The sequence below is a fragment of the Lathamus discolor genome, chromosome 1 (genome assembly GCF_037157495.1).
Source record: "Lathamus discolor isolate bLatDis1 chromosome 1, bLatDis1.hap1, whole genome shotgun sequence".
Lineage (NCBI taxonomy): Eukaryota > Metazoa > Chordata > Aves > Psittaciformes > Psittacidae > Lathamus > Lathamus discolor.
In genome coordinates, this window is record NC_088884.1 from 119,708,342 (window position 1) to 119,727,619 (window position 19,278).

Sequence of the window (19,278 nt, forward strand, 5' to 3'; positions counted from 1 at the left end):
CAGTGCTCTCTTCAAATATATTACCCACATAAAAGACAAGATGTTGCATCTAATTCAGTTTGAAAAAACTTCTGGTAAATTTAGTGTGAGAACAGTTCCCAAAAATAGGTAAGAAGCAAAGGATTGATGACGGAGATGGCAGCATCCATGGGAAAAGGGTCAGATGGCCACAGTACTCCCTCATCTTCTCTGCGCCCCAGAAAACTTTGCCTGGTTTTGCTGAGTTTTGACTAAAAATTTAATTCTCTGATATTGTGCATTTTGTTTTCTTTGAGTCACCTTTCCCTGTATATTACCCCAGGAAAATAAACAAGTGCAAGGAGTTATAGCTTTGATTTTGAGGTGGCTATGTGTAAAATATACTGAGTTAGGAGGGCTATGCTAACCATATGTACTGTTCTATGTATGTCACATAGACAGATGACCATGAACAGGAAAATGCAATCCATCATGCCGGCACTTTCTTCTCAGCCCTCCTCTCATGTGCCTGCACCAGAAACCATTGATATCCACACATGTGTAAACAAAATTGGGCATATTTCTATTGCTTTTGTATTTTTTTCAGATCCTTCTGTAACACAAGGATAACAATTGCCTTTCATTGTTTTAAGTGGCAATAATCCACTTGTAAGTGGAAAAACTACAATGCAAAAGGTTTTAATTTAAAATCCACCACAGAAAACAGATTATTGCTGAAAAAAAAACCAAAGCTCTGTTATCCAAGAACCCTTTTTAAAATAATTTTCTTGATAAAGTTAGAGGCTAATAGCAGTGACCTTAAACCAAGTTTAATTAGGCACAGTTTGTATAAACTTCCCTGAAAAGCTTTGCCAGGGTATTTTACTCTTCAACTGTGTGTCACTCCTTGGTAATGCTGTTGGCTACACCACAGCCCATTTTGTGATGTGGAGCTCCAGGTGAAGTTGCCAGCTCCCGCTCCATACTGAGATCCTGAAAAAAGGAAGATCCTGAAAGATCCCGAAAAAATTACCTGCCTAAGGATATTCAGAGGCTCTCGCAGGAATAATCACCTATTTTAATGCTTCCAAAATGGAAGCTTTAAATGAATCTGCTTCAGCTCTCCCAGAGTTACTTTCTGATGCATCAATCACATATGCAATGGTCCAACTAAACTGCACTAAACAAAAGCTATTGACATATATCCTAAACCCACTACTAGAATACAATGATCTTGAATCAAGTCTACTTGGCAAGCTTCAGAAACATCTTGTCTTTCAGGCATTGTGAATGCAGAATTTGTGGAGCTGGTAAGCCATTCAGTGTGCTGGCACAGCAGCATATGAATTCTGGAGATTGGGAGCATCAGTGGAAGGTCAGTTACACAACCAGATGCCTTAAGCAGGGCTGCTAAGTGGTTTAAACAAAACCAGCAGCGTGCCACATTAAAGAGTGAACTATTGCTCGTGACAACTCTCTTCCATGGGGCAAAGAAATTAAAGTCTTCCTAGAAACCTCTAAAGAAAAGAAATCAGTGGGCTCCCTTGAAAGACCTCACTCCTTAAAATTTATGTTACTGGTTTCTGGGGCCACTTTCAGCTGCTCCACTATTATTAAATAATGGACATTTTTTTACTGACCACAGTTTCAACACTTGGGTAGTTGAGGTTGTGCAGTCCTGGGAGTGTTAGCAAGGTTAAGTGGTGAGATGCATTTCCCTGCAGGTTATGCACAGTTCTGTGCTGTTGGGGCATCTCTTCGTGAGCTCTTTCCTCTGTTGGCCCATCCACATAGCCAACAAGCAACACCATCGATTGCAGGTGCTGGGTGGCACCATCCTCACCACTTGATGCATGCACCCACCACATGCATGCCTCTCCCAAACTGAGAGTCCTTTCTTCCTCATTTAGCTGGATTTTCATAGAACTACCTGTGGCTTAAAAAAAAAAAAGAATGGGCTTTGGGTGTAAAAAGCTAGAGTGCTGACTCCACACCATCTGGTGACTTAACTGCAACCATACAGCAAAGCACAAGTCCTCTGAGGGAAGAGGTGACTAATAAGCTGCAGAGAGATCTTGAGCTGGTTAGGAAGTAACATTAGATTTCTGCTGTCTTCACTAGTTAATGTGATATGTAAATGAGTAACAGATGATATGATTTGAAGCCCTTGCTGTCTGTAAGAAACATATGCCAGTGTAAGTGCTTTGGAGGGGGTGGTTTTCCTAATGAATATGCTCTTTGTTTGAGAATGACAGTGGAGTCCCAGTTTTCTTCTATCATATTGTGCAACTTGTCTAAAGCAACACTTGTTCCAAGGGGTGGAAAATGTTTGAAATTTGAACAGGACTGGCTCCATTAGCCTGAATTTGTACTGTCACACCCTGGCTTCCACACTGCAAGAAATCCTAGCCCCTTCTTCAGCTGCTGGAAATGGACTTTACAGTGTATCTAACTCAAGCCAATAAAAAATCCTTAAATCTGCTGATTTGCACCAAAGCTGAAGTTAGCATAGGAAACATTTGAAAGCAAATTTAAGACAGAAATTTCAGAGACACCATGAGTTGCATTTTCACACTGGACTGAGGCACCCAGGCAAGGGGCTTGTTTTTTGACCCAGCTCAGTGTCTCAGCTCCTGTGGATTTCTATGAAGACTAACGAACAGTCAGCATCTTTGCAAATCAGACCCATAGGAAGGTTCTGACTAGGAGCAAAGGACACTACTTTTAGGCATCAAGTTATCAAACTGCTGTATCTAAGCTTTCTACTGTGTGGCTCATGTTGTTGCAGTGAGAGCCATTGAATACTCAATTAGCTGGGGAGGTTCTCATCATGTCTTCCTGCTGACTCCCCATTTTAATGTCTTGTGTCTTCTCTTTTTCCATGGGCATGGCCTGCCGGTGTTTCTCTTATGTGAGGCCTCTGGGGAGGGGCTTTTGTTGTCAAAACTGGTAGAAGGAAGAGAGAAATGCAAAGAGACAGAATACAACCTCCAGTCATGTCTACCTTGAAGAGGATGGATTGAATTTCATCCTGAATGAGCAAATTTTGAGGAAATCTCAGATTTTCTAGTATTTTCCTGGCAACTTAATCCCTAATGTCATACTCAAGTAGTTAAGAAACAGAATTGTCCCACAAATCTTAGGGATCCAGTCAAAACAGCAGACATTTCTGATGATAAAACATTGCAAGAAGGTATTTCTCAGCCAGCTTTAGAGCAAGAATTCTTAGTAAAGATACTTTTGCAACGTGATTAAAAATAAATAAAATTAAAATAAAAATTAAATAAAATCACCTACTGCGGAAAGAGGAGTGGTTTCTACATCTTATATAAGTTTTTTCCGTTTAGATTCATTTCATTCAGGTGTACTCCCGGAGAATAATAACAGCACATCCATGGATTCTCACATTTTTTCAATGTGCTGTGAAAACATCTGCTAGTACTCATCAAACTCCTCTGTGGTTGGTTGTCCCCATTTCACAGGTTGAAGGAATTAAAGAGGCAGGTTTAAAGGACTTGCCCAAGACCACACAGAATCAGATGACAGAGTAGGTATTAGAATCATAATTTCCTGGCTCTACTTTCAATTACTTTGCGCCAAGGAAAGGTCTTTTTTCTAGCATAACACCTTGGTTATTTGACTTTGCTCTTTCTGTCTCTCTTTTATTCTTGCTCCATCTCACCTAAAATGTAATTGAAAAAAAAATATCTCCCGTTTAGTGTGCAGCTTTGTATTTAATCTGTGGTGCCAAACAGATCAAATAAATGTTGTCGCCACTCCAGAAAGAACAGGGAGAGTTTATTTAGCTGATGTGATGGCATACTTGGCCTATAAAAAACTCGCAGGTTTTTGGCAGGGAGGTGACCTCTCAAGCCCTGATTAAGCTCACTTGTGTTAATCAGGCTGGTCTGCACAGCTTTCCAGGCAGGACAGGTGCAAAGCTGATAAAAACAACACTCTGAAAAAACAATATCCCGCTATGGATGTCATCCAAAACACTCACCTCAGTTCCTCATCTTTCTTTTCCTGTAGCTTTCTAGCCAAACATGCCTCTCTATCTAATTTTGGTGACAAATGTGATGGGGTAGGAAAAGGGCTACTGTGTCCTTCTAAATTAAGTCCCCAAAGAAGTTATTTCTTTATGGTGCTCCTTTGTGCCATGAAGAAACCTTCTTTCCATACTTTAAAGGTGGTGGTACTTGATTTGCTAATAAAGGCTGAAGGGATTTGATATTAACACATCCTCAAGATACCTCTTTTTTTTCTTTATTTTTTTTTTATCTTTTTTTTTTTTTTTTAAGTCTATAACCATTGTTTTTTATAGATGTCTTTCACTACATCTGAGGAGTAGCAGTTTTGAAGAAGTAGTTATCATCAGTCCTCCAGATCAGGTATTACTTTATTCTCATAGAATCATAGAATAGTTAGGGTTAGAAAGAACCTTAGGCTCATCTAGTTCCAACCCCCCTGCCATGGGCAGGGACACCTCACACTAAACCATCTCACCCAAGGCTCTGTCCAGCCTGGCCTTGAACACCACCAGGGATGGAACATTCACAACTTCCCTGGGCAACTGATTCCAGTGCCTCACCACCCTAACAGGAAAGAACTTCCTCCTTATATCCAATCTAAACTTCCTCTGGTTAAGTTCTAACCAATTACCCTTTGTCCTGTCATAGGCCCCCTTCAGATACTGGAAGGCTGCTATTAGGTCTCCACGCAGCCCTCTTTTCTCCAGGCTGAACAGCTCCAACTTTCTCAGCCTGTCTTTATACAGGAGGTGCTCCAGTCCCCTGATCATCCTCGTGGCCCTCCTCTGGACTTGTTCCAGCAGTTCCATGTCCTTTTTATGTTGAGGACACCAGAACTGTACACAATACTCCAGGTGAGGTCTCACGAGAGCAGAGTAGAGGGGGAGTGCCTTGTTAGCTGGAGCATCCAGTAATAACTAGAGACTCATGAACTAGAAGTGACATGAAACAGGCTTCTGGGAGTCACTGAAACTTCATTTGTGTGAGGTTTTGTAATGCCATTTCTGCATTTTTCTCCTCGTAACAAACACAACAGTTCAGTTCTGAGTTGTGCTGACAAAGGGATGCAGATGAACAATAATCCAAGCTAGCTGTGCCACAAAGCTCACATCCAGTGCCTGGGTTGTCAAGGGTCCAGCCTTGGCTGTGCGGTCCAGCCTGTGCAGCATCACCACTGCCTCCTGACTGGGTTGGGTCATGCTAATGAAAAGGTGAGCAGGACTGCACTGTGCCTGGTCCTTCTGCCGTAAGACACTTGGGGAGCTCATGCTAGCATAGTCACTAGAGGCGCTATGTAAGCCCAGCTCTGAAGTGATTGTGAGTGTGCCCACACTTGTGCTCACCCTTTCTATCCCCTCTGCATTTCATACTCTCATCATTCTCCATCTCCTCAGCATAAGTAGAATCCAGCATCATGGAATTTAACTCATGCCTGGAAATGCATGTGGAGTCAGTGCTGACTGTGACAGAGCAGTCCATTTACCTTAACAAAAACAGCTCAACAGAGTAGCAAAACACCCCTGTGGAGGCTGCAGAGATGGCATCTCTTTCACTGGGTTAAGTATATTGTACACTTACAGCAGGATCTGGAAAGCTTTGATTGAGTTATTTATAGGTTAAGCATGTTAGCCCATTCTTAAGCTGCCTTAAACCCGGGTTACTGGTTTTCACCCAAATTATGAGCAGCCTTGCAATAGCTGAGTGGCTCAGCAGCACTCTTTCTCATCTGCCTCTGCAGTTGTTCTTGCATGGAAATAAATTTCTTCTAATGAAGAACTCCTTAGTGCTACGTTATCTCTGACCACAAAGCTGGACTGCATCATTCTTGTGAAATACAGAAATACAGCATCAGAGACTTCTTAAATTTTAAGCTTCCCATCAAATGATTACCTAAAAATAGTCTACTGACTCTTTAAAGTGTCATAAATACAGCATAATGGTCTGCTGCCCAGGGAAGGGTATAGGATGTTTCTTGGGGTGGTGTTTTTAAGCAAGCACTAATACCGACTAATACCCATTAACATAATGACACCTTTCATGCATGGTATCTATGAGCAATTGCATGAGGACATTAGAAACTGTGTAAAAGATATGAATTGGTGCTTGTCACCATACTAACCTGCAAAGTTTGTGCATACTGCTGCTCTTGGAAAAGTGACAAGAACAGGATACAAGAAATTGTACGGATAGAGGTTTGTCATTGTCACATCCAAACCAGCAGAGAAACTGTTCATTAGTGATGTACTGTAAGAAAAATATGTTTGGTATAACAGAGTAGATTAGCTCAGCAATACAAGTTCAGCAGGAGAGAATTTCAGGTTTATACCTAAGTAAACAAATGGTTACTTATCTTCTGTTGTACCAGGTGGTGTGGTGTGTGCCTTGTTCTGCTGCTGCTGTATCATAATCTCTGATACGCGTATTATATGAATGTGGATCAAGCTGTTTTGTTTTCTAATCATGTTTTTTAAGAGGAGTCACTGGGCATAATGGTCCATTTATGGAATATTCTCAGGTTATATATTCGCCAGAGGTGTACACAGGCAGCAGCAGGGGTATAGTTTGTCTAGAAGCCAACTTTTCACAAAAGAAAAGCTTCATAAATCACTCCCCTGAACTGTCAGTGCTGTTAGCAGCTCCCTCTGGCACTGTACAGCTGAAGGGGTTACGTTGAGCACAGCACTCCTCTGCAGCCAGAAGGGTCCGGCTTTCATTTATTTTTCTTTCCTAATTACCTATGGTGAGGGAAAGTTGGTCCAAGCTGAGGAGCCTTTATAAAACACATTGGACGATCAAAAAAACCGCGACAGGCCTCTTCCGTGCCTAACAACCAATTGTGCACGGTAGCCTGCGTCTCTGCTAAAGTCAGCTTGGCATCACTTACTCCTTCCTTAGCATCACGGTAATGAGCATTCCTGGCTGACTTAAAAAAAAAATGTGCTTTTGAAAAAGAAACAGTGTGGGTGTCTGGACCCGAAGTCATATAGCTAATGCAGACATATAGACAATGCACAGGAAAGCTTCCCAGTGTCAGATGAGAAGAACATGGGCTGTAAATTCTCTGTCCTTAACTTATATCCACACAGATGGTTTTGATTACAGCAGATGTTGTGTGAAAATTAGCTTCAGCTTGTGGCTAAGTGGAGGAGCATTTGTAGAAAGGGGTTCAGGAGGTGAAGGTTATTTTTAAGACTCCCGTACATAAAACTAAATCTTTGTCTATAGCAAGGTGGCATAGTTGACTCAAGGTGCAGATTGCATGCGCAGAGGGGTAAGGAAAATATTTAGCTTTCACAACCACCTCGTACTGTGTTGCTTTGTAGATGCAGCATTTCAAACAGCGCCTGCTTAGTGTTTTTATCTGCTTCAACCCATTGCTATGCCAGTTGTTGTAAGGCATGAAGAGTTTCTCTGCTGAATATAAGGAAAGGAAATTAAATGAGACTAAACTACTCATCTTGCTTATCTTGGATGCTGCTGTTCTTTCCTCTGCTTCTGTGCAAAGGGAAGATGGTGTAGACTGGCCATTTCTCCCAGCCCTGGTGCAGAAAGCTAGGAGAGGTCCACCCCTTCAGGCACAGGTGATGGTACTATTTGCATCCACTGATGTACAGGAATGCCCACCCCATGTCCTCAGAGCTATAAGGCCTGATTTAGGTTCATAAAGGTGCATACATGCTACAGGTGGTATTTCAAGGAGCTGGAGACACCAGGGCTCTCCTTACCAGGCACCAGCTATCAGAGGAGCATATGGTGTTGATGTCTGAGGGTGATGGCGGAAAACTGCCCCCACTACCTCAGCTGCCTTTACCTTTGCCCCCAGATACATCGATCACAAATGGGATTCAAGCCACCTCGCCCAGCAAGATGACATGAGTGCCCTTGGACTCTCCAGGGCAGCTGATGGGATTTGGAGACACAGCCAGCCAAGCTGGCCACTGCTGAGTTTATTTCTGCTTTCCCCAGAATATGAAGACAGAGCTATCTTCCATTTAATGTTTGGTATATATAGACTTATACAGACTCATTTTCCGTCTTTTGAAATTCCCCGGTTAGCCAGTTCAACTCCACTGTGCTTGAACATTTGCTTTCAATAAGAAAAAATGTTGATTAAATCAGTGGCCTGGCCAAATCTTGTAAGTTTTTTCTGGCAATACCTTTAATGAGTCCCATTTATTAATTTTTTCCCCCTACCTTACTTGTGTAACAAATTTCCAGATATTAACATCAAGAAAGGCAATATTTGGCCTGTCATACGAGAAAAGTAAAAACAAACCAGCACACTTCCTTTTGTAGTTCTGGATCTCATGCTCTCTTAATACCTATGAAAGGACCATTTTGTAAAGTACAAATCTGGAGCCAAGTGCTAAAGTATGCTGGTTTAGATATGATTATGTACAAGCATGTATGTGCTTATATATACACACGTGTATTGTAATGTGTACATTGTAATCAAGTGACCACTGACCCGTGCAGTCTTTTTGTTTTTGGCAGGTCTTTACTCTTTCTTCCCCTCTCTCCTCTCTCTCTCAGGGATTGTTCTTTAATGTAATTTTGCTAAATTGATGTTCTCTTTGTAGTATTTAAAAAAAAAAAGAGCCATCATTTCTTAAGCATTCATATGTTGTGAGTATATTTTTTGGCTTCTAATTAACATGACATTCGATTGTGTTCTTAAAATATTATGGCTAGATAAACTAATTACACCAGAAAATCTAGAAGAAACAAACAATAAAATATTAATATATATCAGCTGCCACTTCAGTCTAAGCTCACCTATTATGCTTTAAAACTTTATTATTTCAAGAGGACGTATAATTAGAGGAAAGTGGAGGAAGAGAACATTACTGATGCAAATGCCAATGAAACTATCAGACATAAGCATTTGTCCTGGAAGCATATGGTTCCCGGGGAAGGCAGGAGGGTGAGGGGGTCCCTCCTTGCCCTGCTGGGAGGAGGTCTCTGTGTTCAGCATCTCTGTGCAGCTCATGCTGGACACTGGGCATGTTGCGCCAGAGGAGGAAGGGGCCAGGCCGTGCTCCACCTTGGCTCTCGTGGGACCACCTGCCATGCTGAGAAAGTGGTCCGGTTTCCACCACAGCTCTGTCCTTAACTTCCCAGGTAAAGCCAGCAATAGTGTCAATTAGTTCTGGTTCTGGTTCTGTTTTTGTGATATTTGCCTCTGTTAATGGAAACCGGGCTCACACTATCAATTTATTTCTCATTCTGTGGGCCACCAGCTGGTAACGATACGAGTCTTGTTTACTGCTGACCTTGGCTGGATGTGGAAGAGTGACTTAGAAGTAAGTGGTTCCATCTCCTGTTTCCAGACCCTTGAGCCATTATTTCCTTCTGCCCTCTCAAGCAACACGCTGGTTTTAATAAAATCTACTGCCATCTCTTTGAATATTTATACGATTGAACCATTTAAAAAATCTATTCACATTAGTCTGGTTAGGCAAAAATAGCCCAAAGACAGCACCCACTGCCAACATTTTCTTTGGTTACTGCTACCGAAATTTCCCATTTCATTCTATGGCTGAACTACAAGACGGTTATTCCTTATTAATAGTGAGTGTAGTGCCATTCAGACTGCCAAGTAACAGTATAGCCAATGTAACTCCTACTCACTTTATAAGGACAAACATTAAAGTCATCACCACTTTGTGGCTAAACCACGGAAAAACGTGGGATCATACCAGATGAGCCTCAGACATTGCACCCTTCGGCACTTGCCCGAAATGTTGTGATGCTGCAAATGCCACCAGTTGCCAAATCCACCTGGTTATGATGGATCCTGAAGTCCTGGCTATACAACAGAGGCAGTGGCTGTGTGTGCTGAAGCTGAAATGCTGCTGTGACAGAGGATACATGAGGGTACATATTCTGGTCTCATGCCACCAGAATTTAGCTTATTCCTATATCTAAAGCTACACTTCAAGCCACTTGCTTTTGTGGACTGGCCTGTGGCAGTGTCATAGGTTATCCTGACCTTTTAAAACCATATTTCTCTTAAATTCTTCCCCTCTGTAGGAAATGGACATTCGGAAACCTCATTTCTAGTTGCCGATAAAACCAAGTGTTGAATTGGAGTTTCCTACAAGACAGAAAGTCTCATGTTCAAGAGGCTCCAGGCAATATGCAGCACTACATGATGCTTAAAGAGGAACAAGCAAGCTTTTCTCTGGAACTGGCTTCTGAGGTATGGGAGCTGGGCTCTGGGACTGGTAGACAGTAGCTTGTAGAGTAAGCTGGAATATTTCACCCTGCTCCCCACTCCCAGATTTCCCGGAAAAGGATAGAAAATCTGTAGTGATTTTCTGGGTTTAGTGTGCCATTTTTCATTGAATATGCTGATGCGTTGGGTGCTCTCCTGAGAAGTGCACAGTACAACCTTTCTAGCAGGATGAATAACAGCCCATTTAACAGAAGGTGGTGCACCAGCATATTCTGCTGCCTGCTTAGCCTTGGGAAAATGTATTTGCCTAGAAACATGGCCTAAGGCTGGGAGTTCAGGGCATGCAAATATCTTTCTGATGCCAAGATGAACCTTTCCTTTATCAGTGTGCATTTTTCACACATACAAAGTAGCTCATCGTTTCTCTGCTTAAATAGTTTTCTGCATATTAATTAAAGAAAATGCCTTTTTTTTCTCATTTATCTCATGATTAACTTTTACAAAGCGACCATCAGTGCATTGTTGTGTGTACTTTGGCACATACTTCCTTTAAGCTTCAGTAAAACTAACTCACACACATTAACAGTATACACACAGGCATGAATCACTATTAATCCTTGCTCAGGGGAAGGAGTTTATGGGGTCCCAGCTGTACAGGACTTGATGCTAAGATGCAACGTCTTGTTCTTATGGAGCCACCTGCGAGTTTCTGAACCCAAAGTGCTGCCTTTGCTCATCAAGGCAATAAAATATACTCTTGTTCTTGCTGGTGTGAGGAGTTTGGAGAATCACAGTCCCAGTGACGTAATGGGTTGCAACACACAGAGTGCAATACTGTCTGCAGCTCCCCCACACCAAGCATGGTAAGCTCCTGCCTGCTGACTCCAAGTGAGCCAGGAGCTGGAAGGAGCCCCTGGAAGGAGAGGTATGGCGAGCCGCAGCGGTCTCCCAACAGTGGGGATGTTGTTGGTGCAAATACATAAAGCTTCCTTGTTTAACTGACAGTAGTTTAGCTGGAAAAGAATTCAGACAGCCTGCCTGTAAAGTGCAGGGGGCTGTGGCTGGAGATAAAGGAACCAGGTTTGATCATCCTGCTTGTGTGATGGGATCTGGGGATAGCATCCACAGCCACCTCAGCACAAGAGCACACAGCCTGGAGTAGCACTGCTTAGATAGACAGCCTTTATTCCCCCAACTCCTCCAGTACGAGCACATGACCTGCTGGAAGTGGTCACTTCCATCCTTTTGCTTTTCTCCTCTGTCGGCCTTGAGCAGCCCCTTAATGCTTCTCTGATAGCACAAGCTGCCATAAAATTCTTCAAATGGATGACTGTAAAACTCCCTAGACATAAGGAAACTAATATCTGAATGCAGATTTCAGCCCAGCAGGCACTTTGCCCGTATGAATGCCTCTGCAGCATACTGATGCATTGGACTGCTTTGCTTGGACAAGCAAGTATCCATGTTATACAACTGGTAAAATGGGATCCACAATTGTTTTTTAAAACACATTTAGTAACATGCTGTGTTATGAAAAAGTAGCAGTTATATGAAATATCCAGCTTGCTGGTACTAAATGAATACTTCCACTAGACTTTAATAATGTTCTAAGGGATGATAACCTCACAGATGCCTTTTCCAAGCATTGATTATGAAAAAGCAAAGAACACGAAGGCATGGCCATAAATTGGCAACGACACTCATCAAACCTGTCTGAGAGCAGCTTCTCCCTGTCCTGGGACAGGGCAGGTTGCCAGCAGGGAAGCAGCATGGAGGCTTGCTCCTCCCTATCTGTGGCCCAAGGATGGAGCCAGCTAAGATTCAGCAACTGCCTTCCCACTCTCCTACAAGCCCCAAAACAGGGGAAGCAGCACTGGCTCTGTGCACTCACCATGTACCCTGCCAAAGAAGCCTCAAAGGGAAAATAAGTGTCTCACACAGAAAAGGGTCCAGTTGCAAATTCTGCTGTGCATGGGGTGCAGAAATCTTGGAGGCTTTGTAGCAGGCAGCCCTCTACGGCAGGGCTGGTCTAGCTCACATAGTCTCACTGTACCCTAAGTGATGGAGCAGGGACAGGGCTGTGCTTCATCTGAAACAGGTCACCTCTCTGGAGGTATTCACTTCAGCTGGTTTTGAAAGATTCTGGAGCTGAAGGATAAGGCATTTTAAAATATAGACCATATATAAATATTTATGTGGAGCTATGTAAGGGGTACTATAAGAGGTATATATTTTCAGTGAGCATTTGAAAATAAATCTGTAGTTTATGTAGTCTGCAAGCTCCCATTATGTTAAATGTCTCAGGGTTTTTTGTATACAGTGACTTCTTCTAAGATAGGTATTAAAAAGAGACTAGTGACACAAATTTACTATTCAAAGGAACACATTGTGATTAAAAGAAAATCAGAACTCAACTTCCCTAGGTCAAGGAAAATAGTGATGTGCTTATAGTATATATTGTGCTGTTATTGCCACATCTGTAATGGAAAGTTCCTCTTTGTCAAGTCCATTAAAGCCAGGCCCATTTGTTTAATGAGTCTTGCTTTCTGGGTCAGAGAGAGATGGGGAGAACTCTGCTCAGCAGAGAGCAATAACATTTCCACAGAGGCAGCAGTTTTTGTAGGGAGAGAAGATATTAATTTTTAGGTAACTGCATCCTTGAAAATGTGTGTGTAGGTCATCATGGCCAAAGTAACCTTAGAGTTACTTACACCCTAGGGGGGTTTGCTGAAAATACATACTGATAAAGCATCCAAGTAGAAAATGCTGTAGGATGACTTCAACCACTCATGTGGAAATCCTTCTCCATTTCAGAACAGTGAATATGAAACCTTAGCACTTCAGCCTTTATCACGTCCCGCAGTTCTTATTCAGACAGAGAGGGAGTTGGGAGAGGGGAATTGAAGGAGAATTAAAAATGTGGAGAGAGCCACCAAGAGCTGAGCAGGGTTGGCAGTGGAAGTCACTGGAGGGTCTCCCTCTCTGTTGTCTGTAGTCAGTGTCTTTCTTAAGGGGCAGAGGTACCCTGTGTGGATTCTGCTAGAGAAATTGGCTTTATGAACATCTGTAAGGATCCAGTTTGTTCCATATGGTGATGTTGAAATAATGAGATGATTCTGCAAGAATTTTCCTGGTGTAAAATATCACCAAAATGTATCTTATTTTGAGAATGCCACTGTTTTCCACTGTGGCTGGTGAGAAATGCTTGTGAAACTATGTGCTGATCAAGAGAGCTTCTCTTTCTCAATCCCTTTGTCAAAGCAAACAAAGTCTTAGGAATGGGGTTTTCTTCCTCTTTTGCACAGACATCTTTGGTAGGCAGAACCTGTCCTGGGTGCGAGACCATCCTTGGAGCTACCTGAAGGAGTAAGCATCCTACTGCTAGGCTGTGGCACACAGCTATGGGTGGCAAACTTGTTCTGAGGTGTGCAGTGAAATTGCACTTTGCCCCTACTGCGAGGCTGCAATATTACTTCAAAAGCACTTTGAGGCACCTCTCCCTTGCAGGGAAAGCAAAACACTGGAGTGAGTGATAGAATGGATCTTGCAGAGAAGTTGTTCATTGCTCAATAATGTCTCAACTGCAGTGGGTGCAATGATAGAGAAAAATGCCAGCTATTTGGGATTTAATACTAGTTCTTCGATAGGTGCCGAATAGTATTGAGTTATATCATGAATGTTTTCTGGCAAGAAACTCATTACCACAAAGCTAAGATTTCTAAGTGAATGCTTAAGTCACCACATAATAATTTTCAGGATGATATCAGAAAGCAGAATCTACATCTGGTAGTGTTATTCTTGCGCAGTAAAACTCGGCGAAGTGTGAGGTTAATGTACAAACCCCAACAAAGATGCATTCAGATGAAGGACCCATCTAAAAGCATTAAGTCAGACACACAGTGGCTGGGGATATGCTGAGAAATTGTATTTACATTCCCTGACTGCCATTAATTTCGGAGATGTGTTGTCCTCTTTTTACCCTTATGGTCACAACACTTCAGAAACAAGTGTGAAACAGCAGATGATTAAGTTTTGCCACTTAAATACTAAAACTCCAGTGTAAGTAATCATGGCTGGGAGGCTGGAAAAGATAGATGGAAGAAAAACACTTACAGAGAAATACATTTCTGCACATTAGAGGTGATAGAGCCTGAGGCTGGTGGAAGTGGTCTGAGTCAGAGAACATGCTTTTTAGATCCCAGCACCTACCTCACTTGTGTCTGTGCAATGGGATTATAAACAACAGAGCTGTATGCAGGAGGCAGGATGGTTTGGAGGCTTGTGAAAGAGTCTCCCACTTTTTTCCACATTGCCACGTGAGGAAGAAGAGGCTTAAACCTGGACAGCTTTGGCACAGGGTGCTGAAGTTGAAGGCGCAGCAGCAGAACTGTAGGTAGAGAGGTGAGGTTTTGCTCATGCACCGTCACGGATGCTGCAGACATGGAGGCTGCCAGCACTACTGCTGACCCCAGGGGGAGAAGGCTGTCTGGCAGCCTTACCCATAAGGCATCTGTCACTGCGACCTGAGACAACGATTGAAGATGCAACCTACAGAATTAGGTGTTGCATGCTCCTAGCTGGTCCATCTTGAGATATGTTACACTGCCTAGAGAGTGACTGGCGCTTAGAGTTGCAAGAAGAACAATAAGAAAAAGACTTATATGCCAATTAGTAATAAGGGCTGAACTGCTCTGATCCATAATTCGGTAAAGAACAGCAGTAAATGTATAGACAAGTAACTGATTTCTAACATCTAAATGCTACAACCTAAAACTAAATACAAATTTGAAGCGATGGTTTGCACTTAATTTCTTTGTAACCAACTGCTATAACATTTCTTAAAGGCCTTTTATATGACTGAATTTTATTTTAACTGTAATATATAAGGTAAGATTTAATGGCTGGCTTACAAGAACTAATAAGCATCTGAAGGAAGCTATCTTAAAATGTCAATATGAGCCTGGCTGAAAAGAAATGCCTTGTCTCTAGCCATCTGTTACATACTGGAGTTAAACAGACACACAAGTGCTTTTTCCTGGAAGCCATCTGCACAAATATTGATTGAGTAATTTCATAAAATTCCGATTTAGTAATTTACCAGTTGACGAGGTGATAGTGCACAGTGTAGGTCTGAGTTCCCTGGCATTTCTACTGCAGCTAAAACAACATTGATGTGCATTTCTTTCGCCACTAGCATTATTGCAAAAGGAGACACTGGAATCAAGTCCAACATAACCTATTGGGGGAGTCTGTAAAATACTTTCCTATTAACATCAGTATAAAAAATAATGTGGTATTCCAGAAAATTGAATGGCACTTACATTCCATAATCTTCATCAGATCAGCTTGCATGGGGTTTTGTTTTTCCTTCGCCTGGTTTGAGGCTGGTTTGTATTAATTCCATCCAGCTTTATTTTAATTAGTTTAAAATTCTAGGGACTCTTGATTATCACGGTGTTTAAAAGACTGGGTTTCAGCACCCGTCAGCAGTGGCTTTTTCATCCCCCAACTATTTTAAGAGTTGCGAACTTCATTTCAGCTCCCTGCAGACACTGGCCCTGCCGTGGTGACTCATGCCTCTATGACCCCTGGCTGGCAGGCAGCTGCCTGCAGCAAACCGCCGCTGGGCTTTCAGCTGGAGCAGCAAACCGCTGCTGGGGAAACAGGCGCAGAGCGTGCTCCCACCGCAATACGTCCTTCCAGCACCTCTCCCCAGGCCCAGGAGCCCTGTGGAACGGCTGCAGGCAGCGTCCTTGCCCTGCCTCTTGCCATAGAAATGGATGAACTATCCCACTGTGGATCCATGATATTTTCCAGTCTCATCCCTTATTGCCTTTCAGAAGTGCCACTTTTCTGAGGGGGCACTAAAGACAGTTTTCATTCCATCCTGTTGTCACTGATTCTTTCCTGATATCCACAAGACTTGATCAATTAGAAAATGGATCTAGTCTAAGAGTACAGAATCATGGAATCATAGAAACATTTAGGTTGGAAAAGACCTTTAAGATCATTGAGTCCAACTGTAAACCTAACACTGCCACCACTACACCATGTCCCTAAGAGCAGAAGGTAATTTCCCCTGCTGGGGTGGTGGGAACTGAGCAGCCCAGTGCACCCAGGGCTCTGGTCTGTGGCTGCACAGGGTGTTTGCAACCCAGGTAGAACCCTGTAAAACCTTAGGCATCAGCACACTTAGAGCTCTTTGACTCAGACTGTAGCATTAGGAGATAGATAGGGTCTGTTGGTCTCCCACCTCCAGTAGGCACCTCCACTCCTCCCAGAGCAAAGGTAGAGGCTTAGCCCTGGCAAGCAAGGGTTTGTTTTGCATCATGGCTTTCCTGGTTTGAATGCTTGGGGGTTACAGCTCTACTGACAAAGAACATGTGAAACATGGCAGGGACAAAACTTCAACCAGTATGACTGGCCCATTGGATCTATCCTGAGTGCATGTGATCTTCTGTGCACATGGGAGCAGCCACCTGTGGCTTGTGAAACAGTATTTCAGATGATGTTCCTCCCTTTGGTGCAACATGGGTCACTTCATCACTCATTTATAGACAGTCAGGATAAGAGCAGGGAGACTACGCAATGGGACCAGTAACGTCAGAGAGTTATGAAGTCCCAAGAGAGGAAGATGTAGGGTAGATGTGACTACCTGGAAAAGCTTGCTACCAAGAGGAGTGGGAGAAACTTTTCTCTGTGTCCATTGCAATCAGACACGAAAGGATGGGCTGTCACTTCAGCAGTGGTGACTTAAGTAAAGCATTTTACCAGAAAAGATAGTAAGTCACGCAATAAATTGCTCAACAAAAGCAATTTTTCAGCCCCCAGCGTCAGGGGATTTTTAGAAAAGTTAGATGATCCGTCAGGTATGGCTAATCCTGCCTGGGATGGGAAAGGGCCTCCAGATGCCCTTCCCAGCTCTCCCCCCAGTGGACACATGGTGCTGTATGTAATCTTTTTGCATCTGGGACTGCCACCCTTCTTGCACAGGAATGGAAATGTCCATCCTTCTATTGCTGTTAATATAGCTGAATACATATTAAATGCATATGAACATATATGTAGCATATATTTCACAGGTTGGTTATAAAACAGTCTTCCAACTTAGAGCTCCCAAACTGTTCACAAAGAAGGCCTCTTAAAAGTATGAAGAGAAAAGAAAACTCACTCGCACATTCTATGGCTCATGCTATCGGCTAGAATAGCACTGGTTTCTTAGGTTTTAAGGAATAAGGTTCATTACGCTTATGTCACACCATGACTTTGTTTAATAGGAAATAAAATGATGTGAGGAACAAAATGGGGAAAAAACCCAACACCAAACCCCAAAACAAAACACCCAAAGGATCAATTCAAGTGAAGACTTTGGCAGACATTGTCATTTTATGAATTATTCCAGCGCTGTGCTCATAGCCAAATCTCAGTTGACAGGAAGAAACCCGATCTGCTCTTTATACAAACACCAGAGGAAACTGGAATCTGACCTTGTCTCAGCCCTGTTTCACCGTTTGCCTCCTTTGGGAATCTGGGATCAGCCCAGTGTTATCTGTCGAAGAATGCTCCTGTGTCGGCTCCCTGGCCCAAGCATCTGAGTGGTGCTCCTTTGGGTAGCAGAGAATAGGGAGCTTATTTTGAGGAGATATGAGCTGTTCTGAAGACAAACATCCTCCCAAATTAAATTAACCGCTAGCCTAGAAAAAGAACTGCACAGTCCTCAGCTGAAATGCAGCACTGGAGCCATTCATTCCTCACAAAGATCTCCTCCATGCTGCAGGGCATTTTCTCGGGATGAACCTGGAATTCCAGTGGTTCATCTGCAGAACTGGGAAGAGGAGCTTTAAGGAGGAAATCTGAACTCATGGGGGTCCTGTGGAGCACACGAGGATGCAATGGGGAAGGGATGAGGTATCAGAATGAAGCTCAAGATGGATCTGAGGTTCACCCACCTGGAGGGCTGTCAGGGAGCCATGCGAGGGCTGCATTGCTTTTCTAATTAACCACAATATGAAGCAGAACCCTGGCTGCCAGGAGCAAAGCCTTCTAGGTCCTGCTTATCCCAGGAGCCTTACGCAGAGGCCAAATGTAGCTTTTCCAGACTTTCAGAGAACTTCTATGGCCAGAGTCCTATTTCCACTTCTAATTACTACATTATACAGCCCTTCAGGAGAAACATTTTCATCTCTCAGTCCTAGTGTTGCTCTAAATTTGTTTAACTGACAACTCTATTCATATATATTGAAAATCAAAATTAAAAGCATCTAAGGTTCAACAAGCCATGAGAAGGCAAATACTTCACTACACTGCTTAACTGTAAAATCATTTAGGTTGGAAAAGACCCTTAAGTTCACCAAGTCATCAATTGTTTCACATAAAGCATTTTCAGTAAAATATTTGTAAGTGAAAAATCACAGCTTTGGTTTTTTGGGTTAATAGATGGAGTGAAATGTTCCATTTACCTGCCTTTGTAGGTTTCTTCAGGAACTCTGTAGATAGTCACATTAGAATAGTTTTTTCTTTAGCTGAAATTACAAGAGAAAAAAATACAGATACCTGTATCATTGTCTTAAAAATTAATAAATGATAAACCCAGCCCATTTCACAACAATAATCTTAATATGTGATACAAGGCCATTACACCTGACAGGTTAAACGTTAGCAGCCACTTCTGACTGAAGACTGACTGAAGAGCAGGGAGCTCGAGGTGCAAGGCCCCCAGGGGAGAAAGATGACTCCAGCAGCCAAAGTACCTTGTGTTTTCCAGCAACTCAGGGTAATCCTGGTTTTATGAGAAATGGTCTTTCAGGAAGTAGATGTCAGTCGGATTCAAAACTCATGGCATTTTGCTCACGGCTTGTCCTATGTAGCTTGTGGAAACTTCCAAGTTTCTGCATGCTCAGCAGTGCAGCTTTGGTCCCCAGCAGATGTTTGCAGCCCCCAAAGGATGTGCAATAGTAAACCATGGCAAATGCTGCCCCAGAACAGTGATTTTCCCCTTCTTTCTTTCAGTTTCCTTCACTGCTCCCTCTCCTGCAGGAGGAAGCCTCTGAGGGGAAGAGCACTGACTTACGAAAACCTCTTGGCCAAGGCCCAGAAGTCCTATTCCCACTT